This window comes from Triticum dicoccoides, chromosome 7B (assembly GCF_002162155.2).
Source record: "Triticum dicoccoides isolate Atlit2015 ecotype Zavitan chromosome 7B, WEW_v2.0, whole genome shotgun sequence".
In the NCBI taxonomy this organism is placed as follows: Eukaryota; Viridiplantae; Streptophyta; class Magnoliopsida; order Poales; family Poaceae; genus Triticum; species Triticum dicoccoides.
In genome coordinates, this window is record NC_041393.1 from 4,233,115 (window position 1) to 4,257,726 (window position 24,612).

General features: G+C 43.8%; 1 pseudogene; it reads right to left on the reverse strand.

The window, feature by feature from the left end:
- Positions 1 to 11,561: 11,561 nt before the first annotated feature.
- Positions 11,562 to 20,257, reverse strand: LOC119336934 (annotated as a pseudogene).
- Between the last annotated feature and the right edge of the window lie 4,355 nt (positions 20,258 to 24,612).

Below are 24,612 nucleotides of genomic sequence, written 5' to 3' on the forward strand. Positions count from 1 at the left end.
AGCCCCTCGACGCATGGTCGGTAGAGAGAGAGAGAGAGCGCAAGCGATTCCCCGCCGTGAAACAAAAAACACCAATCTCTCCTCTCTCCAAGCTTCACTCCAAGAAGGGAAAATTCTTGGGAACGCCTCGCCATTGCCACGAGTTGCTGTTGGCCACGAGCAATGCAAGAAAGCGGAGGACCCAATTGCTTTTACTTTTTATGTGTGAGGGTGTTTTGTCCTATTTTACTAGGATGTTTTTGTAGATTTAATTGGCTTATACGGGACTTGTTATGCCGACATACAAATCGTACCGCAAATTCTCACAAATTCGTTTTAGGGAGAACCATATATTGTTTTTAGAGGACGCGGTTTTGGCGAATCTGCTAGAGATGCTCTAAGTTATTTCCCACTGTGACCATATAACTACCCGATCCATTGTTTCTTAGAGGATGTATTTGAATTTAATGATTTGAGGCTCATGCTACATGTGATTGCGCAAGCACAGTTTGTGGCCTATGGCCTCGTCTAATGCAAAGGTGCTAAGTGCATTAAATAGCTTAACAACTCAAGTCCCAATGTATAGGTGCTTAACTTGTTGTAACTAAACTTAATTTTCATTTAATGATTAGCGCCTAAACTCTTTCGTTCATTGGTGTGAGCTTCTTTCATTTAAGTGTTTTGGCTAGATTGATGTGCTTGGCATTGGTTTTTCCCGGGACCAAAATGCTCCATCTCTCCTTCTTAATTGTTGTGTCATGTCATTTTTATGTGGCATGATTAGCACATGTACATCATGAAGCACTGGTAAGTGTCCCTCTCTCTTATTAATTATTACTTCCTCTGTTTCATAATATAAGAGCGTTTTGGACACCAACACGAAGAAGTGAGTGTAACACATTAGCAAAACATATATGAAACCGTGCTGAGAAATCTGCATACAAAATTCCCTCGATGAAGTGAGCCTTTCCATTAGCGCTTACAAAACTCCCTAATAATCTCACCGTAGCCCTCGGTCCCGCCTTACATTGTCACGGGAATGCCAAGTCACCCGGCCCAGCTGGGCCGGCCCAAGAGAGGGCGTCGGCCCAACCCACGAGTCCAGGGAGAGGACTGGGTCCAGTGAGTGTGTACTTTAGAGGGTTGCGTGTGGAGGGATTCGGCATCGTTGGATCACTACTCTGTATCGGCGCCGTTGGGCGAGCTCTCCCCTCCCACCTCCTGGCTCTCCTCTCGATCCCCTTTCCTTCTACTCCGAACTCTAGCTCCAAATTGTACCTCTGATTCGGTGATTGAGTAGCAATACAAGAGCGAGAGACATAGATCCGTGTCATCTGGTATCAGAGCCCTCGATCCCACCCAATTTTTTCCCTTTCGTGTCTCGATCTGGCACCCAAGACTCGCAGTCTCAAGGAGATCATGGCGGGGACGGACGTTCAGAAGCAGCTGGAGGAGGCAGCAGCGGAGCGGAGCGGCATCGCCAAGGCTCTCCTCTCGATCCAGCAGACGCTGGATCGGGTGGCCTCTGCGGTCGCGAAGATGGAGTCGGCGGTCGCGAAGATGGAGCCGACGCTCGTCGCAATCGAGCCGGTCATCCAGGATCTCGCAGCCTGGCAGCCTACCGTGGATGCGGCGGTGGGACAACTCCAGGCGGACCTCACCGACATTCGGGCGCAGTTCGAGAAAATCGCTGCGGGTGCTCCGTCCACCAGCAGGCTGGCACCAGATCCGACCCAGGCGGACGCGCCACTTCTCCACATCAGGCAGAGGACAACGGTCACGGGCAGATTGGCCACCGCGGGGCTCTTCTTCCACGGGTTTCGGCTAGTGAGGGACCGATCCTCACTACGCCGGTCCCGGCCAATGGTACGTATCAGACCCAGTTCCCCTCCGCGCCTCTACCGCATCCACCGTTCCTTGATTTGATGGGCAGTAGCGCTGTTTTTGGTGGAAGCAGATCTACCAACAACAAGCATATGTAATGTCCAGAGTTTGATGGCGACAACCCCACCGGTTGGCGTCTTCGTTGTGAGGCTTATTTCCGCATTTGTGGCATTGACCCGCAGGTGTGGGTGGACACCGCTGTTGTCCATTTCACCGGCGCAGCGGCCTTGTGGCTGGAGTGGTCTCAGGCTCACCTGAAGATCACATGATGGGATCCGTTTTGCGCCGCTGTGCTGGACAAGTTTGGTCGTTCTGAGTTTCAGTTGCTGCTGCGAAAGTTTTCTAAACTGAAGCAAGCTGGCTCGGTGTTAGAATATGCCGAGCAGTTTAATATAGCAATGCATAGTTTGTTGGCGCATCATAGTTCTTAGGATCCTCTGTTTTTCACCACCCATTTTGTGGAAGGCCTCAGCCATGATATCAAAGTAGCTGTTATGTTACATCGACCTCCCGACTTGGAAACTGCTGTCTCTCTTGCTGCTTTACAGGAAGAGGTGGTGGAGATGGTTCGCCAAGAACATGAAGGCATGGGGACGCATCGTGTCGGGGCCTCGAACACTCGATCGGGGCGTTTCTCGGCGAGGCCCCCTTCAGCGGTCGCTGTGCCAACATCTCCGATGATGGGACGTACAGCAAATTCCATGCCCTCACCCACCGCGCTCGACACACGTCGGGGGCTCGACATCGCCAAGTCACCAGTGGATGAGAAGCTCAAGGCCCTACGCACATTTCGCAAGGCGCGTGGCTTGTGTTTTACTTGTGGCGAGAGATGGAACCCAGGCCACACTTGTGCTGCTACCGTGCAACTCCATGTTGTGGAAGAGTTGGTTGGGATGCTATCTCCACCAACATCCCCAGAACCAACCTCTCTCCAGCACGAGAGCTCTAAAGAGGATCTGTGTTTATTGTCAGCGGCAGCGGTTGCTTGTACTGAAGCGCCCAAAGCCTTTCGGCTCACCGGCAACATTGGAGGCAAGGTTTTGCTGATGCTCATCGACTTCGGGAGTTCTCACAGTTTTATCAATGCAGAGATAGCTCAATCCTGGCCAGCGATTCGTCCTATGCAAACACCTCTGAAGGTCAAGGTGGCAGATAGCGCCATTACCAGCTGCACTCTGGAGTTGCCTTGCTGTGAGTACTTGGTTCAGGGGGTCACATTCAATTCCAGTTTCAAGCTTTTTCCCTTGGGTTGTTATGATATAGTTCTCGGGATGGATTGGTTGGAATCCATGGGTGTTATGACAGTGAATTGGTCTGAGAAACAAATGTCATTTCAACACAATGGGCAGATGGTTCACTTATCAGGGCAGTCTCAACGGACAACAACTTGTCATATGATCTCTATGGCTCAGCTCAACCTCTTGCAGTCACGCACAGACATTGCTCACATCCTCTTACTATCAGCTAGCAAACCTGAAGTGGATCAAGCTCCGGTCCCAGCTGTTATTGAGGAGCTGCTTCAAGATTTCCCTGAGCTATTCAAGGAACCCAGTGGACTACCACCTCATCGGGAATTCGACCATGTTATTGAGCTCATTCCTGGAGCACAACCAGTTAACAGACGCCCGTACCGGTACAGTCCAGCGCAGAAGGACGAAATTGAGCGATAAGTGACAGAAATGCTTCGCCAAGGTATCATACAGCTCAGTCGCTGTCCCTTCTCGTCCCCCGTGCTTTTGGTTCAGAAAAAGGATGGGGAATGGCGATTCTGCATCGACTATCGCTTCCTCAATGCGATCACCCTCAAAACTCGCTACCCCATTCCCATCATCGACGAGTTGCTGGATGAATTACACGGTGCCACGGTCTTCACAAGTCTGGATCTTTGCTCTGGATATCATCAAATCCGGATGCGACCTGGGGACGAAGCTAAAATAGCGTTTCAGACACATCACGGGCATTTCGAGTTCAAAGTGATGCCACAAGGTTTCACTGGAGGGCCTTTCACATTTCGGTCTGCTATGCATATAGTTCTTGCACCATTTGTGCGAAAAGGGGTTCTAGTGTACATTGACGACATTCTGGTGTTTAGTGCAACCTTGAAGGAGCATGTGTTGTTGTTACGGGCAGTGTTTCAGCGATTGGAGCAGTACTCTCTCAAGGTCAAGCTGAAGAAATGCGCGTTTGCGCAGCCGCAACTCCGATACTTGGGTCATGTCATCAGTGCGAAAGGAGTGCACACAGACCCTCGCAACATCGAGAAAGTGCAGAATGGTCTTCACCATCATCTGTTAAGGAGCTTCGCCAGTTCCTTGGGTTAGCAGGATATTATCGTAAGTTCGTTCGACACTATGGGCTGATCAGTCGATGCCTCACAGAGCTACTGAAGAAAGGCGTTCCTTTTGTGTGGACAGCAGATCACGAGCAAGCATTCAAGTCTCTCAAGACAGCACTAACCACAGCCCCTCTGCTGGCCCTGCCCAACTTTGCCAAGCCGTTCGTGGTGGAGACGGACGCATCTGACATTGGCATTGGCGCTGTTCTGAAGCAACAACAACATCCAATGGCCTTCCTCAGTCAGTCCTTGGGTCCACGACACCGGGCATTGTCCACATATGAGAAAGAATGTCTCGCTATCCTGATGGCAGTGGATAGATGGCGACCGTACCTTCTTCTGTCAGAATTCACTATCCGCACGGATCATCAGAGCCTCACTTGCTTGGACGAACAGAAACTCACCACCCCATGGCAACACAAAGCTCTGACCAAGCTACTTGGACTGCAATACAGGATTGAGTTTCTACAAGGGGCTAACAATTTGGCAGCGGGCGCTCTCTCACGACAGCCTACAGACCATGCAATGGTGACCGCGGTCTCAGTCTGCGTGCCCACCTGGCTCGAAGATGTCAAGCAGAACTACAGGAAAGATCCTCATTGTTGTCGCATGCTGGCCTTGCATGCCCAAGGAGTGAAACTAGCAGAGCCCTTCTCGATCACCGACGGGCTGATTCGCTACAAAGGGCGAGTTTGGTTGGGCAATGATGTGGACAGCCAGCAGAAAGTGTTGCGAGAATTACATGCAGGGGCGATTGGAGGCCACTCTGGCGTACAAGCAACTTACAGTCGAGTGATGAAGCTTTTTGCTTGGCCCAAGCTCAAGCACACAGTCAAGATGTTCATCGGCCGTTGTTCTGTCTGCAAACAAGCAAAACCCGAACACGTCCGGTACCCTGGGCTACTCCAACCCCTCCCCATTCCTGAACAAGCTTGGGAGATGGTGACCCTTGACTTTGTCGAGGGACTACCCACTTCCATGGGGTACAACTCCATTCTGGTCGTCATTGACAAACTGACTCGGTATGCGCACTTTATCCCACTTCGACACCCATTCACAGCTCTCCAAGTCGCCAAGGCATACATGGACAATGTATTCAAATTGCACGGGCCCCCAGATAAGATGGTGTCTGATCGCGATCGGGTCTTCACTAGCAAAGTATGGCAGGAACTATGCAAGTTGACCCACATTACTCTCAACATTTCTTCAGCGCGCCACCCGCAGATGGATGGTACCACAGAGCGGGTGAACCAATGCATGGAGCTCTATCTGCGCTGCTTCGTTCACAACTGCCCGAATAAGTGGGCAGAATGGCTGGCCCTGGCCGAATTCTGGTACAACACATCATATCACTCGACGTTGAAGACATCTCCATTTGAGGTTCTGTACGGTCACAAACCGCGTTTCTTTGGCATCACCAACATCGCTGACGACACAGTCAAGGATCTCGCTGCATGGACCCGTGACAGAGCAGCAGTAATGGGTCTCCTGAAGCAACATCTTCATCGGGCCAATCAAGTCATGAAGAGCAAAGCTGATAGGCATCGGTCGGATCGTGTGTTTGCAGTCGGCGACTGGGTCTACCTGAAGCTGCAACTTTACGCGCAATCCTGCGTGGCGGCTCATGCTAACCACAAACTGGCTTTCAGGTACTTTGGTCCCTTTCAGGTTCTTTCTCGTGTGGGCGAGGTGGCGTACCGGCTTGCTCTGCCCGATCAGGCCAAGATACATCCGGTCATTCATGTCTCTCAACTTCGAGCTGGGCTGCCTCCTTCCACGACGGCACTTCCTGAGCTGCCCGTGCTGGACCAAGATCTCCTTCAACTTCAAGTCCCTGAAGCCATCCTTGGGCGGCGAACGGTATCTTGCGGGACGCGCACGATCGACCATGTGTTCGTCAAGTGGTCAGGCTTTCCAGCATCACTCGCCTCCTGGGAAGATGAAGTTCCTCTCAAGTCAAGATTTCCACGTGCATTGGCTTGGGGACAAGCCACATCTCAAGGAGGGGGGAATGTCACGGGAATGCTAAGTCACCCGGCCCAGCTGGGCCGGCCCAAGAGAGGGCGTCGGCCCAACCCACGAGTCCAGGGAGAGGACTGGGTCCAGTGAGTGTGTACTTTAGAGGGTTGCGTGTGGAGGGATTCGGCATCGTTGGATCACTACTCTGTATCGGCGCCGTTGGGCGAGCTCTCCCCTCCCACCTCCTGGCTCTCCTCTCGATCCCCTTTCCTTCTACTCCGAACCCTAGCTCCAAATTATACCTCTGATTCAGTGATTGAGTAGCAATACAAGAGCGAGAGACATAGATCCGTGTCATACATCTCTCGCACCCAAACTCCATCTCGCCTTAAACTGTGAGAAGAACACAATGATCATTGGTTAATCTCATTTCAGGTCTCGGCCAAAAGAAGAGGACGAAGAAGTTGGTTTCAAACAGCATATTTTTAGGGTAAAAAAAATTCAATTCACGGCAGCTCAACCTATCAGGCCAAAGGTTTGCCAAATTCTAACCGGGCTCGGTTTCCCAAGGCTCCCGAAAATCGCAGGCCCAGCAGCCCACCTTTGCGGCTTTGTCCGTTTGGATCTCTCTCTCCGCCTCCTTTCCTCTTCGCCGCCGAGTGAACGAGAGACGACAGACGAGGCGAAGCAGCACCCACCGCCGCGTGGTGTATAAATACCCACCGAGCAGAACACGGCGGCGATCGAGATGAGTACCAGAGCAAATATCGCGGAGGAGGAAACGGCGATGGAGGGAGGCGAATCGAGCTCCACTCCCGAGCAGCAGCAGATCGAGGTCCTGTGCGTCGAGATGGAGGAGCTTGCGTCTTTCCTGAGGGCCAAGATCAAACCAGCAGCAGCCGCGCTCCGCCTCAGCAGCAGCAACGAGACGGGAGACAAAGAGGCGGCGGCGGCGCCGGGGCCAGATATCTCGGATCGTATCTCGGAGGCGCGGTACGCCGTATCCAAGCTCAGATCGGGGGCTGTGTTTTGATTTTCGGCCGCAAAATGTGTATTTCGGCCGAATTTCGGCCATCTCGGCCTGAGGCGGAAAATATATTTAGGCCGAAATTACTCAAATTTAACAAATTTTGGTCAAATTTAATTCAAATTACAGTCAAAATTTGGTCAAATTTCAGCCGAAATTTTTAAAAATGACCGAAATTCGGCCATCTTGGCCTAGGGCGAAAAAAAGCTCAAACCGAAAGTCAAAACACAGATCGGGGGTGGCCATGCTCCTGCCGGGCCCGAGACCGGCAGCTGCAGGCGAGTTCGTTCCGAACCCCGCTGGCGCTGGCCATCAACCGGAGGAGGGAGAGGAGGAGGATATGACCCCCGAGACGACCAAGTATTACAGGATGCTCGAGAGCGAGGTCGAGCTGGAGGAGTACGGGCACAGGACCGCGGAGGGCATAGCGATGTATGCCCGGTTCCGCAAGGAGCTGCTAGAGATGGAGTACGGCCTTCGAGAGCTCCGGGAGCAGAATGAGAGGGACGACATTAAGCGGCAGCGCGAAGTGGACGCCACCATCCGCTTGTCGCGTCGGGGCCAAGAGGAAGAGGAGGACGAAGAGGAAGCTGAGGAGGAGGAGGAAGAGGATGAAGACCTCACGGAATCAGTCGAGGAGATGGCCATGGAGATGGAGGGGGAGGAGAAGTTGTTTGCTTTGGAACGTAAAGGCTGGGAGTCTGCATGGGGAGACGAAAACGACTTCGAAGACGCGAGTAAGTAAAGCATACTTTCTTCATTCAGTCCTCCATTGAACTTCCGCTGTAAACTTATAAACTAGTAATATAAGATCTTTTATATCACTAAAGTATAGTGATCTAAAAGATCTTATATTAGTTTGCAGAGGGAGTATATAGTAATTCAAGTTGAAACATGTCTAAAATTTGGATTGATTTGGTGGCTTTGTGTCCTGCAGCCGTGCTGAGCCCTATGCACTTTACATACTGCACGCCAGGATTGATCCCGTTTGTTGCTAGGGCCGCGAGCACCTTGCAGATCTACTCCATCAAGATTATTGGAGCAAGTAGGAAGTTGGAGTGGCCACTCTATGTGTATGGGGTTGTCGCTGCCCGAGACGACGTGGACTACAACCGCAACATTCTCTTCTCTCGGCGGAGGGAAGACTGCCAAAAACTCACTCCAGAGGTATGCATCGTATCCCTGTTTTTTCTTTTTGTTTTACCTTTATTTTTATTTTTTATTTTGTTCAACTATACGCATGATTATGATGATGATCCCTGCAGGATCCATTTTTGTGCTTGACTGGCCCGTCCCGTGCGATTGTGGCCATGGAATATGCCGATTTGGACGTCCAGCTGAAAGTAAAGGGTGAAACAAGGTCTAGTGATAGAGCATTGATCACCCGTCGGTCCACTTACTCCGGTGGTTACCATCAAGGTTTGGAGACCATGAACTTCAGCAACTGCTTTTGCACGGTAGAGTTGAGTTTAGAGCGGCTTACGGAAACTGTCCAGGCTACTATCTTGAGTGTCCGTGTTGACGAAGAGGGGCCATGGCCTTTTGAACATGGCGGACGGATTATGTGCTCCTCACCACCACACGAAGTTAAAGACCCCCTATCCAGGCAAGTTGTTCTGGTTGATTCTCATAGTTGTGAAGGTGGAGAAATGCCAATGGGCACAGCCGGTTACATTGATCTGTCAAGGCGTGTTGTTTCTGTAAAATTGGAAGACAACCTGCAATTTGTCATACAAGCCTACTCGCAGTCCGGCGCTATTGCTAGACAAAGTAGTGTCACATTCAGGACCAAATATTGCAATGTTAGCCGAGGTATATGCAAGATTGGTGACTCTGTGGTGGAGATTACTATTGCTTGGTCCCATATTGTTAAGCACAAGAGGGAAATACACTTAGAAGGTCATGTTTTGGGTGGCTGGGGAGTTGTAAAACATTGAGAGCACCTTGATGCAGCTGAGGTTCGACCATAACCATTTATTTGGTTTTAGCTTTACAAGAATGGATGGATGTTATTGGAAATCAAGTATTATGGTAGACAGAATATAGCATGAGTGACATATAATAAGAAAAGTACAAAATACAGCCTATTTGTAGTTTTGTACAACATGGCTGCTGAATCTACTTCACACAGCATAGTAAGAAATTATAATACACATGCACAAAAATAGTCCGATAATATTGGTCATTTAGCTAATCGATACTACGACAAAAAAAGTTTTCCAGGGCTTTCAGTGGTCAAGTTGTTTCACTTGTCCTTCGTAGCAGAAATGAACCTGTTTGACTGTCCCTGCCTGAAAAGATATAGTAAGAAAAAGACCCATGACTCCATGAGTAAGAGTTAATAGACCAAGGAAACAGCATGAAAATGGAGCCACGAGACCAGCTTGTTCCATGTCTGACCTGGCCTCCATGATGAATTATACCTGGTATCTAGCGTAAGATGCAGGAGCATCCCTACCAACTGTTTGCTCTATCTCATTAGCTGACATTTGATCAACACGGTTGCCCAACACATGCTGATCTCTAGTCCTGGTTGTTTGCTCAATCTCTTCAATTGCTTAAGTTCTGCGAATTATAGAATCACAAAGCGGTGCAAAATGGAGTAGAAGATATCTTTTTTTAGGGAAAAGTATATTTTCGTGCCTCAACCCTTTCAAAAGTTTAGAACTGGACCCTAAACTTCAAAACCAACAAACTATAGTCCCTCAACTTCCAAAGCAGATAAGTTTAGTCCCTGGTGTCACCTCGGGTGGTTTCTTTGCTGACCGTGAGTGGTTTTTGATTAAAACAGGGCACATCATGTGCGGGTCCCACTTGTCATCGTCAGGGAGAAAGAAATAATAGCTAAAAATAAAAATAAGGTGGATGGGCTGCTAGCCCTTGCGTGCTCCTGCCGGCGCGGTGCGGGTTCGACCATGTGTCTCATACTTCTCTCTTATTTAAAAAGCCACAGGGGTAAATGAATGGATTATGGTGAGCTGCAAAACATATACTGTGAATGAAGTAAGGACCAAATAAATTGTATGACTTGTCTGCTTGTCCCTGCCTGGATAAATATATACTCAAAAAGGAACAATGACTAGAGCTGACGACCAAGGAAAACACATTTGATGGACCGGCGAGGCACAGCATGAACCTGCAGCCATGCAATTTAAGCGTCACTGGTAAAGTTAGGATACTCGCACAGAGTACATCAACAGGCGACAACACAGCTAGCGGTCTACAAAGAAATTAAAATTTCACGCGGTGTGATGTGCTAGGGTTATGAGAAGTCGTCTTTTCCCCGGGTCAAGTCAGAATTGTGATGGTTTCGTACAATTCGCTAAGATCAACTGAACGCTCTGAACCATGGTCATGAAATTCTCCTTTCTTATAGAATATAATTTGTAATTTGTAATTAGATTAAAGCCTCAAACAGATCTTCAGCCATTTGTTGTATACATTAAAATTGAGGGCTCGAGGCCAATAAGCCAACAGTTTTTTGGTTCTCGAGATAGCTGACCGCTCTTTTTTGCCAAGCGGCCAATAAGCTAACAGTATACTTCTATTATTTAAAAAAATGGTATATTTCTACTTGTGAATTAGAGATTTTGCAATTTGTTTTTATGAAATGCTCTCGTTTCTTCCTCTTGTCCTTGGTGTATACATCCCAGAAAATGGCGAAACATGAGGGTGGAGGAGAGCGATGGATGCCGGCGGCCAAACCATAACAACGGTGCACTGCCCCTGAGTATGAGAGCGAAGATGTGAATGATGGGTTGAACCAACCACTTGCTCGTGTTCAAACTGGTAACTCTTCCGATTATGCCCGTTGCCCTGTGGGATTTGTTGCCTTTGACCAAAAAATACTAGCACTCACGTGTGGGAGTAGTATCGATTGATCAGGTTCCTCGGATAAGCTCGATGAACGCCTCATATCGATCTGCTGGTATCTTAAAAGTTCTCTTTTTCTAGGAAGCCTATTTTCTGTTATTATTTATCTAAATATGTGCGTGTTTGATTGACTTCCATTCACGCTTTTATCACTCCATATTTGCTATCGTTGATATTATGTCTAGAAATTCCAAATTCCCTCATTTATATCAGGGAGGTGCTCCACTGTTCTTCCTACTTTGGTATGATGTTTTATTTTATCTTATAGACGTTTCTCCGAGACCCAAGTTATCTCCAGCCATTTCTGTAGTTCTTCAAATAATCCTTTCAGTTCGATTCACATGTCCACTCCGATCATTTAATCTAATAATATTAGCTACAAGCAGAATACACAAACATATCACCCAAATAAAATTTCTATAGATTCTAAAAATTATGTACCATCTGTATAGAGTAGATACACTTTTAATGATGCCCCATAATGATCCACAAATTTAAAAACGCCTATCTTTTTTGAAACTTGATATACTTGATGCCAACACAGAAGATAAAACAGAAGAGCATGCTTAGCACGAAGTGAAGAGCTGTGACCAGGGGAAAGTAGCCATTTTCAAGGCCTAAGTACTCCTCCAAAAACTTCATCACTGGTTGGTCTGGCTGGCCCAACACACGGATTAGTTCCGTGTGGTCGCCGAGCTGTGAAGACACAAGCCCATATAGGGTCCATGCTGCTGGATCGGCCCAGTACATCCACCTCCACCACATGGGCATCGCCTGTAAAAGTGAGTGGCAATGCGTCATATACGCTAACATCCATCCTTCTACCAAAATTTATGAAGAGAGAAAGAATTGAAGGGATCAGTTACCTTCCGTGTAATGATGAAGCCCGAGAAGAAATTCCATATCATGAAGATGAGGAAGGATAGCCCAGCAGCTATCTCAGGACTGGGTGTTAGTGCAACAGCCATCATCCCATAGAGTGTGTAGTCCATGAAGCTTAGTACCATGTACATGACAAACCATAAGAATTTTTCAAATGTCATCTGGAACCCTACCATTGGGTACACAATTGCTGAGAAAATGAGTGGTTGAATAACAATGTAAGGAATTTCAGCTGCTACCTGTGCAAGAAGATCCATTATGAGTGTGTTAGTTGCATTCCCTAGTGATGGAAGGTGTTTTATCAATTGACTCACCTGACCAATTACAAACGCCATTGAGGAGTACATGCCAGAAGCTTTTTCTCTATAGAAAACAACTCTCTCCATCGCTACGACTGGTTGTAAACTATTGCAATTCATGAAACCGAGAAATAGGGCTGACCCATATCCAATTCCCAGTATGTTGAACACATCTTGCTCCACCTTACTGTTGTGAAGAAGATAGTTGGTAAATATTCTATGTATGGTGAACTTTTCATTTTAGATTTGACACAAGTAGTGACCATGCATGTGTACTTACATTGTTGACCCAATTTGCCAGAACACAACGCCAAACATGATTGAGATTGCAAATGTATTTAGAAAGCAAAATATATTTAGCTCCGAGTTTTTTCTGTAAGAGCAATATTGTTTCCATATACATGTCATGCATTGAGTTTTAGTATCTCGACAATATTTGGATGTGAATTGTAGATCTTCCTGGTTTGTATTTGGTTTGCTCAACTCATCAACCAAAGCCATATTCTCCCTGTGGATACATACACAAGCCAGAGAAATACAATGTGAGCATTTGCCTTCCAAATTTCTAGATGACAAATACAATATTTAAACAACAAGTTTATAGGCATGCATGTAATAGCTTACTTATATAAGTTGGAGTTCTGGTAAATTTGTACGTAGTCCACTCCAATTGTATACTCCATGGCATGTGAGCTAATGTCTAACACCCATGAAGCTGGATTTTGACCATCCTTGATTCTAGGAACACCAGGAATAACCTAAAAAGAGGCCATTTAGTTTTTATCCCTATCTTATGAATGATAAGTTCATCTCAACCTATCTCACCTCGAAATATTTTGTCAAATTTCTACACAGTGAGCCTAAAGAACCGCTATAAATGAGTTGACCTCCTTGTTTCATAAGTAGCAGCTGTGATTAGTGAGAAAAAAATCAATCATTATACTAAATAAATTTGTGCATGGAATAGATGATTAGCTTAACTTTATGAAATGTTTTGTCAAATGAGCCCCTGTAAAAGAGACATCCCTGCTCATATATTGGGTGTGGATGTCATTCTTTCTGGTAGCACTAGACATGTGCACAACAACTAACATACCTCATCAAAAGATTCGAATAAATGAATGTTTGGTTGATGAATTGTGCAAACAATAGTGCGCCCGGTGTCCACCAACTTTCGTACTGTATGCAAGACAATTGCTGCAGCACGAGCATCTAAACCAGTTGTTGGCTCATCCATGAACATAATAGAAGGGCTTGCCACAAGCTCCACTGCTATTGTAAGTCTTTTTCGTTGCTCAGCTGATAGACCTGTCACCCCAGGAATGCCCACCATTGCATTTCTCAAGTTTTTTAGCTCTACTAGTTCCATAATTTCTTCCACAAACATCTAGCAAAGTTTAAAACATGAAACTATGAGAACATGTTTGCAAATCATGGTGCTAATTTTTCTGTAATAATAAAAGTAATAAATATCTTACATCTCGTTGATAAGGTTTCACATATGAAGGTAGGCGAAGGTATGCAGAGAATAGAAGTGACTCATAGACTGTCAAGTGAGGAGAGTGTATGTCTGTTTGCTCACAATAACCAGTAATCCTTGAGCATGTATCTTGCTGTTTTTGGTAGCCACCTATGTTAATAGTACCTTCGATGTAACCTCCAGTTTTTCTTCCAGCCAAAACATCAAGTAATGTTGTTTTCCCAGCACCAGTGATCCCCATCAACGCTGTTAGGACTCCTGGTCTGAAAGAACCACTAACATCCCGTAACAGCTGAAGCCTTGTTTCGGTTGCTCCATATTTTTTCATCTCCTGTCATAAAATTGGCATATCTAAGATAAAAAGAGAGCAAAATAAGTTGTCATACCTAACATAAAATTGACGTACAAGGGAGGGATTACTTTAGGCATGTCAACAAAATAGTTTATTTTTTTAAATACAAAACACAGTGGTTGGAACGGGATGCTAGCTTGATCGGTTGAAGCCTTCCCACCAACTATTACTTGATCGTCGTACTCTAAAGAGTGTCTCCCTTGTGACTTGATATTACCTTGGTGCTTGTGTGGAGCTGCAAATAGTTTTGATGAGATATTTATCCTTGTTTTTTCTCTATGAAGCATAAGATCTAACTTTGTTCAATGTACTTACAGTTTAAGAACTCTAATGCCAATATGCTCAGGATGTTAAAGATCGGTGCAAATCCAAATAAAACTACTATGCAAATCCAATACCATTGCCATTCACCGAGCAAACCCCTGACCTTCAGAATAGCTTCTCCAATAGTATTAGCATTTTCAAAATGGAACTCCTGTAATAAGACATGATTTAAAAAAAGTAGACAATGGAACACAAAGATATTGTGTCTCATGACATACTATAATTGTTTATGTTGTAGTGTTATATGCTGCTAGTAGATCGTTCCTTCTTACCTTAGCCCATCTTTTGTCAAGATATTCATTCAAAGCTAGAGCGTTGAGGGCGTAGGTGAATGGGGAAGCCCAATAACCCCAGCTCAACCATGGTTGGAGGTCATCTGCGTTTTGAATGGAAAATAGGTAAATTCCATCTCTAGCCTTGAAATGATGAGAATGTTATTACGTTGTTGCGCTATTCAATGGTAGATAATCTAACCTTTTGATATGATGAAGCCTCCAAGTATGAAGATTGCGACTAGAGCTTGCGTCCCTAGTATATTTGATACTATTGGTGTCCTTCCTATGGTTGCTAAAAAGCGATAAAGACCCAGTGACATTTGATGCATCGCAAAAAACACTAGTAATTGCTGAAATAACCTGCCACAAAATTGAAGGCCTCTGTTAGTGAATAGTTATTTCCTTATTGGATAGCATCTAAATGATGATGAATGATGTTGAAATTTTTGTATATACCTAATGGGAGAAGGTGCATAGCCAATTGCATAGTAGGTTGGGAAGGTCCAAAGACTTGACTCCATTAGTGATATAGGTAGACTGATAAGGAAAACTGAGCAAACAACGGCCCATCCTGGTAATGCTAATGACTCCCTTTGTTTATAGAATATCGGGAGCCTCTTTGTGGTCATTGCAAGTTCGATCATGCTGTTGAAGTTTATAACAGCTATACCCATAAAGAGAGCACCCAAGTACTTTACTCCGTCAAAAACTGTATCTGGGCTCGTTTCCGTCCGAAGGAAAAGTGTTGCAATGACAAAAGCTAGAAAAATGAGTTGTATAGCCTTGAACATATGAACCGGACAATTTCTTTTAAATAGGAGTACTTCCCTTGAGAGGCAAGCTCTGAAAACATTCCACTTTGATATGTCTGGATTGTTATATGCTTGAAATTCTTCCTTGCCCTGTTTGATGTCGTAATTCTTGCACTGCTTATCTTCCAGAGATTGAGGAAGGTCATATGCTTTGAAGCAATTTACGAATTTTTCAATGGTATGATTTTGATATTCGCTCACATCACCGCTCCAGTACTGCTTTTGATACTTTTTTAAGGTAACCTATCCAGTGCAAATAGTACATTATATATCATGTTGAGTAGTTGGATAAATTTATCTCGTGCTTACTCTAAATGATACATCAACTATAAAGTGCTTTACTATTGATTCCAATCACCGTGTGTCAAAAAGCGGACGAGACTTCTTGTGCACTACAATTTGGTAAATAAAAATGTAGGCATGCAGTTCAACTTAATAAACATCACTCTATTGTTTCCTATGCTAAAGAAACAACTGGTGCTCTTCCTAATATTGTTTCGTATTTTTGTATGTTTCTTTCAATGGAACACCATGTCAACTAAATTATCTTTGCTTCATTTTTCTGTGCGATGTTTGGTTATGTTAATCACATCACAATGCTTAATCCATACACGTCTCTACTCATAGGATATTTATTTTCTATTGATGACCTTATGGCTATATAATTAGAAATGGCAAGATATTTGTACTATGTGTTTTCTCTACCTAGTGAACTAATGGTCTATAATACAATTCCAATATAGCTTTCCTATCATTTGAAGCTCACGCAAGGCAAGTACTTGTAACGAATATGATTTATAACCAGTTATGAAATGTATCATGATTTACCTCTTGAAGGAAGTCAGCTACATTCTTCCTGCTAGGGCAGGTAAAGCCAATGTTGTTGAAAAAGTCAATAACATTTTGCCGAGCGCCATGGTAAACAATATCACCCTCACAGAGAAGGATTATGTCATCAAATAATTCTAATATCTCTGGAGATGGTTGTAACAAGGAGATAACCATTGTAAGATCCATGAGATGTGCCATTTGTCCAAGAAATGCCATAATATCAAATGTGGTAGAGCTATCCAGGCCTGTTGATATGTCATCCATAAAGAAGCACCTTGCACGACCAACTAGCATCTCTCCTGGATCATTAAAAGGAAGGTAATTAGAAAGATTGCTAGTGAGATACATATATATAATGAATTACAATATGTACGTGAAACCTACTTAACCTGAGCATACCCAAGACCGGGCTTTTGCAAAGCCTACTATGGTAATCATGTGGCCCAAAAACAGTCGTTTGCATTGTAAAAGGCATTGAAACCATTTTTTTGGAATAAACATGAGTTAATGTGCCTATTTAAAAATATTTTTTTACAACTTTTGGTATTTTGGGGCCGGTTTTGGCAGAATCATAGCTCGAGCCCATGCACACCCCCCTCAAAATTTCAGGTCGGGCTGCCCATGACCAGGCATAGTACAAACCATGTGGCACAATATAATTTTCCAACGATTGTAGACATGTAAATTTATCTATGCAATGTGCTTTCCTTCATCAACATAATAGAGTTAAAAATGTACTTTAATTATATTATTCTCTTTGCAATATTTTGGGCCATGTTGTCCCACAACATAGGTAGGGTATGCAATTCTTCATGTCGTGTTGGCAACAAGCACCTAATATGCTAAATATCTCTTACTTTTTAGTGTGTTGTACAACTGATTGCAAACAACTATATTATATTTCATTAGTAGAAATAAATCTTCTAGGATCACAATCTCTGAGGACAAGAATAATATTGCCATATTGGTCAGACAAAAGATCATCTAGACTGAAGTTACTCAATTGCATAGTATGGAAGTTAAAGCAAATAGTTTATCAGAGTGGACGAGAAGATCGTGTGTGTATTTTACAAAAAAATGTAAGACTTGCCTAATGTGGTTCTCTTCTTTTGCCCCCCGGAAATCCCTCTTCGGAGCTCATCCCCTATTATGGTGTCAGCACAGTTCGATAATCCAAGAATCTATGTGTAGTATAATTTTTAAGTTATCATTAGATAATATAATTTTGAATATCACAAGATGAAAGAAATATACCTTCATGATATAGTTTGTTTTCAGGTTGCTTCCTTCTCCAAACTTGGTTGCCTATGCAAAAGACACTGTGTATGTTATTCAATAAAATGATGAGAACTTCACAAATATTTTAGTCATAAAAGTGAGTGATACCTTAGAAAATAGCTCCTCATCCACTGGAGTAGTCCTTCGCACTTCATCTTGTAGCATCTCTAAATTAATGGGCATGTCAAATAGGAGCAATGAATTTGTGTGTATCTCGCATGGAAACTGATACTATTTATTATTGAAACATGGCTATTGCTTGATGGTGTCAGTTAAATCAAGAGGTTATTTGTTTTTGCCTAGTTATGTAATTTAGCGTAAGGAATAGAAGAAACACAAGGGGCACACCAAAGTCGTTGTTGGAACCCATCATGTTGGAAGAGAAATTAAGTGTCTCTCTCACTGTCATCTCGGCATGGTGAAGATCATACTGGCTAACATAAGCACGCATGTAGTGAGGTGTAGAGGAGATTGATTCTCCATTGTACATTACTTTCCCTTGGAACTGCCAAAATGACATTAAAACATGATATTATTTAAGATCTTGCTTGCAAACCATTTGCAACAGATGTAACATAGCATAATGTATTATGTACTATTTTTGGCCTGATACCTTCAAAGAGGGGTCTAATTTTCCAGCCAGTGCTCTTAAAAAGGTTGTTTTTCCTGATCCAGGTGCTCCCACAACAAGAGTCATCCTAAATATAAATAGAAAGGAAAGCTTCAGGTACAATGAAATAATGTACTTCCCTTCGTAGATATTCAATAGGACCTCAGGACATCGCCTCCTCGATAACACAAAAGGTTGTCCACGGCTCAATGAGGATGAGTGCACTATGCTTACTCCTTCTAGCCATAATTAATGAAACTAATTTGTAACATACCATATGCCATGGAAAAAGAATTATGTAGCTTTACCTTGATGATCTTATTGTCCCACTCGCCGTGTTGAGAATTTTGATTCCCGTCCTCTGTGTGGCACAAAGGTATGCAGATTCTAGAATTTCCTACGCAAGAAAGAGATTTTCGCCCGTACATAGACTTTTCAATGAGGATACAAGAGGATATTGCCATTAATTGGTGAGCACCATACAAACCAGCAATAGGAAAATACATCTGTAACATAGTTGCAAGCACACCTAGCTAGCTATTTGATAAAATCTACAAAACATTATTGTACATACTTTTGTGTTTTCTATGGCCCTTTTTCACTGACAACGAGCTTCGTAAGTTTTTTTTTGCGCTGTTGTTTCTGTTCTTCAATTTGGTATGCTTGTTGTTCTCTTCCAGATTCTGGTCAAGCTCATGTGACTGGGTGTATGTCGTGGAATATGTGATACATTCGCTGCCATGCAATGATGGCAATGAACAATTTCTATCAAATCCACGTCACATATATAGCTATAGATGAATAATAGAACACATATATTGTGTATATAATTATGAATTTTAGCACTTGGGTGATTGGGTTACGAGCCAACTTGACATGTACATATAGGAATAGGAATCGGCAAGCAGACACAACCACTAGGTCATTGCTATTCGACTAGTCTATCAGAGTATCCTACGAAGTCAGGTCCAGTAGGAGCAGGATGCGCTAAGCCATTCAATCTTCCTGCTGGTGGTCCACCATAGATCTTCTATGTAGCCGTTTGTTTTCTCTCTTAAATAATTTGTTTCTTTTTTGATCTCATGACTTTTTATGCGATCGAAAAACGAATGAGATCAGAAAGATAGGCGGATGACTTGACCATAAGGTCGGATGTTTCCGTGAACAGTAAGCAACGGATCTCCCCTAAGATGATTTATGTGGGTGCCTGGGTACCGTCCCCATTTCTTTGGCTTTCAATTTTGAATCTTTTATATCTTTTGAACCAAAAGTCTAAATGAAGTTTTTGTTTGCACGTTCATTTTCCTAGTGAAGAGTACTTTTAAATAAGATCATTTTGAATACGTTTTGACATGTTTTTAAAACTTCACCAAGTTTCAACTGGTAAACCTTTTTTTTGCGGGGGTTCAACTGGTAAAACTTGATATGAACGAACGGAAAAGTTGCCAAGTTTCAGAAACTAGAAGTTAAAACTTGGTATTTCTCGTGCGGAATCCAATGATTTTGCGGATTCAGAAGTAATCGTGCTGCTGGGCATGGGTGAGCTGGTGTGTGCCCCTACACCCGCGTGCCTTTGCGAATTTCCGTGTACATATACATTACATATTGAGCTAAATTTGTAAATAAGCATATGGGGGATGATGGTTTGCCGGGCATGCATTGAGCGTTAAGAAACTTAAAAGGCGTAACCGTACGCACCTTGGCAGCGCCGACGCCCGGCAGTGCACGCACGCCGGCGTGGACACTGACGCCGTCGAACTGGACCTCCACCTTCGCCGGAGCTCCGCCGCATCCCGACCTACGACACGCACACAGCTCCGCGTTCATTAATCTGCATGCATTATATGGAGTGCACACTAGCATATACTGTATATACTACTCCTTCCGTCTCAAAATAAATGTCTCAAGTTTAGTACAACTTTATACTTGCAAATGCAACCATGCATGCAAGCACATAAAATCGTAAAGAACGTATATACGTACCGTAGCCTGGCCTCTCGGAGAATGCGAAGGAACTCTCGGTTCTCTGCATGCGTCAATGGAGGCACCTCCGCCATTGTTGCCCCAAGTATGTAACTGTGCGTATACCGAGCGGGCCATGGTGTGTATATGTACACATTTAGAACGAACGCTTCCACGCTTCCACTTTGAGCGTAACCTCAGGAAATGCTAGCGAGTAGCACGTAAAAGTATATAATAAACACGCATGACTCGCATTGCTCTGTATTCTAAGCGTCCAACCAACCATGTATGGGCTAAGAAGCAAAGACCTCAACCTACACGATCAAGAAAATGATTCAGTCGAGTGTTAGTGGTGCTTATGATACGTATAAAATGGGTATGGGTTGATGTATTTCAGTATTTGTGCTGAAGTAATGGATGCATGTACTTTTTAAAACATATAGTTACATGAATTCACGTAAAAAAATGATAGGTATAGGTATATCAACGATCGACCCACGTTGTACAACCTACACTACACATAGTGCTAATACGTTCTTAATCAGTTGGTTAAGAGATTCTGCAAGCGACGTGCGTTGAGGAGACGTACTAACCGGCCTGGTGATCGCGTCGACTTTAATTGTTTTAGCTGATGCATGCCCCACATGGGCTATACGCTGTGCAATTGTTCTCCGCCAGACACCGCGAGGTTGTCCCCTCCTGCGTGGCTGCTGTTGCTGCCGCCCCTCGTTCCCGGTTGCCTTCTCTGTTCTTGTCGGTCTCGCTTCGTTTGCCACGGTGAGACGGCGATGGGGACTGCACAGCCGTGGTGGCGCATATTGGTGGGCAGCGTGTTTGGTAGCGCATGATAGATCGTCTGGAGTCGTGGGTGATTGGTTGTCCGGAGTAATCCGTGTCGGCTTGTCCGGCACCGACACTGTGACGTCCTTGGGCGCCACTGTGCCTTCCTGAAGGGCGTCGGGTTTGCCCCTTCCCCCACAATCCTCTACATACCAGGGGAAATCCTAGGACTTGTCCGGGCAGCAGCGTCGTCGGCGTCGCGGTCCTTCTTGAAGGTGTTGCTTGGTATGCGGCGATCCGGAGTGCTTGGAATGTGGTGGAATTCTCCGGTGGGCGCATCGGTTGTGGTTCTTCATCGTTTTCGTTGATCCGTCGTTGTTCGCATTTGTTTCTTTTTTGTTTTCTCTTTCATTTCTTTTGAGCGTGACTGTGCTGCTTCCACCCCAGCACCTATCATTGGCTGTATCGAAGTTGGTTGCTTTGTAATACAAAGCGGGGGGGAACCCTTTTTCGTGAGACAAACCTGCATAACAAAACGCCAGACCTGAAGAACCACATCTACGGACACACCATCTTTCACACACCTCCCGGCGGTACGACAAGCATCACCGGAACGAGAGTGGGGCGGGTGGACCTTATTGCATGCCGACGATGGCACCATCGTCTCGCCACTGTCGAACGGAGACAACCCTAAATTTATTCCCAGCCCTACCATCACTCGAACAAAGCCCCGGTGTCCCCCTCTCTTCATCGAGCGGCAGATGGAGGGAGAGGTGGCCCTCAGACTCGCGGGGAGTATGGTTGATCGGGCTCACCGCTCTCCTAAGTGAGGTGGGGGGGATGGGAGAAAAGAATGAACCAACACTTTAACATCCTAACAAATTCAAGAATTTAACGTCCATTTGATTTTCCTTGATCCACCATGTAAACCAGTTCATCATTTTCATTAACAATACGCAGCTCCTCATAAATCTGGCCTTACGAGAACATTCGTGTTAGGACTAATAAATATGGTTGATTTTGCCACATTCGCAAGTTGACCATAATTTGTTATGTCTATAACTTGTTGCAAGCAAGTTGCATTAACCGTATCAGCCTTTGTAACAATCAATGAATCGTCAATGAAACGTAAATGAGGTACTCCCTCCGAATGAGAATACACTGATTTTTAAGTCTTTGATTTCACTAGTGACACATGAGTTTTATTCCATAAAAACTATATCTATAGATACATTGTCAAATGAAGTTTCTAAACATATATTTGTTGTCGCATATCATACATATTTTATTGATTAAACTGATTACCTAAAACCCCGTGTCCAGCTTATATTCCCATCCAGAGGGAGTACTGAGTGTGCATTTCTGCAGACTCTGATACCTTCAAAGCCACCAACTTCTTCTTCCTGCATTAACAAACTAGACAAGCCTTCCGCACATGGCAAGGAAGTGACAAGGGATGGCAAAATCCTCTAGTTGGATGGAAACCATCTGCCACCTGAGAATTAAGCCAAATTAAGTTTAACCTTACCATTCCTGCTCAAGGAGCCAGCTGATCAGAACATCTTTACCCTTCCTGGAACCCATGTTTGTTGCACTGGAGCTTGCCTCGTCCAATGCTATCAAGTCGCCATGCAAACCCTAGTCCACAACGGGACATGTCACCCCAAGCTCAAGCCTATCACATGAGACAAGAGCCAAATGATCGTCATGAACAAGAAGAAAACCCATTGTCGCGATACAACTGAGAGGAGGGAAAACCCTAGACTTACGTCAGGGAAAACAAATATGTAAACTCTTTTTTTATGATGCATACTAATATGGGTTTATATACCTTTTTTTAGAAAACTCCACTCGAACTTATGGGTTTATATCCCTAGATCCGCCAATACATCTATCGTACTCAATTCAGTGTAAGCTAGTTTCTTCTTTCTTTGAAAGCCTATTGGCGCTTTAGCCCGGGTGCGGCTATGCCTCACTTTATGTAAGACGGTACCTCAGCTCGCCTATAGGGAGCTGATAGTGGGTCGGCCCAGTGGCCATGTGGGATTGTCATTGCCGATGTCGCGCACGTTTTCTTTTTCTTATTTTACGCTTGTTTATATTTTGGAAATATTAAATACATATATTACGGAAAAATAGTTTTGTTAGTTTTTTTACAATTTTCATCATACGTCAAAACATGCACATGCATTGTAAAACAATGCTCAACTTTTAGAAAATATATGTACCGTCAAAAAAAATGTATGCAACTTTCTGTAAATGTTCCAAGTTTTAAAAATGTGTTTGACATTTTTTAAATGTTATAAATGTAAATTAATTTTCATGTAATTCAATATCAAATCATACCATTCAAAAAAATCATTACATTCAACGTTTGAAAAAAATAGCATGCATTCAAGAAATGCTTAACAAAATTAATCATGTCTTTAAAAAATATTAAACATGTACATAAGATATTTTAGATGTATAGAAAAAACGTACAATGTGTATGAAAAAAGTAGATATCAAAACATATATTTAAAAAACTATTAATCATGTACTTGAAAAATGGTAAACGTGTATAAAAAATGTTTGTGATGTATATGAAAATGTATAATGTGAATGAAAGACAATTTAAAAACTAAACAAGAAAAAAGAAGAAAATGAAAAAATACCAAAAAACACAGAGAAAAAACAAACAAACCCGATGCGAAATAGTGAAACCCCAATAAAGAAAACCACAAACATAAAACTCACGCGACGGCTACAGTCCGGTTCCGGCCCAGTATGTCCGCGCCAGAAGCGAGACCTCGCAGCGGGCAAGAAATAACTCTGGCGCTTCAGGTCGAAAAGATGCACGTTCTGCGGGCCCAACCAACCGACGGCAAGTAAAGTGGGCACCCCCTCCCCATGTGCGGGGCAGCCCATGTGCTGAGCGGGAAGCCACCTCGTTTTTCTATTTTCCTTTTTTTCCTGTTTTAACTTTTTTCCTTTATAAAATAATTCAGGATTTTAAAAATTTATGATTTTGGAAAAAATGTTCATGACTTGAAAAATATTCGGGAAATAATGAATGCTCACAGATTCAAAAAAAATCATGAGTTTCTAGAAAACATTGACAATATTCAAAAATTGTTCGAAAAAACAGAAATTCTTCACAAAATTATAAACATGTTTCCAATTCTAGAAACAATTTTAGTAAAAACATAAAACTGATTCTGAATTTGAAAAATTGATCCTAAACATATATGGAATTTCAAAAACTATTCGTGAATTTGAAAATGTTGAAGATTTTTAAAAATGTTCACAGTTCATAAAATGTTCATGAATTTAAAAATACTCATGATTTCAATACAATGTTCATGAATGCAAAGTATGTTCACAAGTTTGAAAGATGTTCGCAAAAAATGAAAAAGAAAAATAAAAGAATAAAAAGGAAAAGAAAAGGAAAAACCAAAAAAAGGGGAAAAGATGAAAGGAAAACAAAATCCCAATACCGGTCGAGATAAAATTCAGAAATGGGCTGGCCCATACGAATAGCGGGTGAGGGGGGTATGTGCTAGGTCACTAGAACCGGCGGAATAGAAGTGGTCAAGTTGGGTCGTAAGGATATCTCCAACGATGACCTAACCGGACACCGCATTTGTGATTTGTCCCCTAAAAAAAATTGTTTGCGGACATGAGGATCAGT